The following is a 1,328-nucleotide window of genomic DNA, read 5'->3' on the forward strand; positions in this document are numbered from 1 at the left end:
TTTCTGGAGGGCCACCTACCCGGTCCTCTGTTTTAAACAATTTTTGGGAGTGCCACATACAGGCACTCAATCTATTCAATTTTTCTGGAGGGCCACCTACCTGCTCCTCTGGTTTGAAAACTTTTTTGGACTGCCACATACAGGCACTCAATCTATTCCATTTTACTGGAGGGCCACCTACCTGCTCCTCTGGTTTGAAAAGTTTTTTGGACTGCCACATACAGGAACTCAATCTATTCCATTTTACTGGAGGGCCACCTACCTGCTCCTCTGGTTTGAAAACTTTTTGGGACTGCCACATACAGGCACTCAATCTATTCCATTTTACTGGAGGGCCACCTACCTGCTCCTCTGGTTTGAAACATTTTTGGGACTGCCACATACAGGCACTCAATCTATTCCATTTTTCTGGAGGGCCACCTACCTGCTCCTCTGGTTTGAAAACTTTTTTGGACTGCCACATACAGGCACTATCCAAATTAAATTGTCTCCATAGCAGCCTCCACACGTTGTCTCCATTGCTACCTCCAAAAGTCGTCCATATAGCTGCCTCCATACATCGTCCCCTTATCAAACGAGGTGTGTCAGGCAGAAATTTGGGTTGTTTTCATGGATTCCACATCAAAGTTGTTAACTTTGTCGCCACCCTGCTGTGTTATCCACAAAATATACTGGCAAACTTTTATCATTTACCAATATTATTTCAGCGCTTCTTGCGCATCTGTTTACATTCCCCTCACCCGGCATATCCCAAACTTATAAGAACGCTACTACACTTGATCTTATACAAAAGGTACTTAGAAGTGCTGTTTGGGGAGTAGCCTAGAGACAGGGGCTTGGATTGGCGAAAGCTCGCCTGGCAGCGGAGCGCCAGCTCCATGCGCATCATGCGCTTCTTGCACATCTGTTTACATTCCCCTCACCCGCCATATCCCAAACTTATAAGAACGCTACTACACTTAACTTGGTGCAGGCTGGGACCGAGTCTGACCCTGGGGCTGGTCATATACTGCCGACGCAGAGAATTGCGGGGCCTACCTCGGTCCAGGTCTCAAAGGTCTAGTATACCTCCTCCTCCTCCCACCCCTCCTCCACCTCCTCCTCCTCCGAATTACCATCCGTGGGCATGGCGCCATTAGTCGGTAGCTCTAGGCACAGCAGCAGTGCCGTCGCTAAGCGACAGCAGGCGGTGCTCAAACTGCTGAGCCTAGGCGATAAAAGGCACACCGCCCAAGAGCTATTACAGGGCATTCCACATCAAACTTGTTAACTTTGTCGCCACCCTGCTGTGTAATCCACAAAATATACTGGCAAACTTTTATCATTTA

Source organism: Engystomops pustulosus, chromosome 4 (assembly GCF_040894005.1).
Source record: "Engystomops pustulosus chromosome 4, aEngPut4.maternal, whole genome shotgun sequence".
NCBI lineage: Eukaryota > Metazoa > Chordata > Amphibia > Anura > Leptodactylidae > Engystomops > Engystomops pustulosus.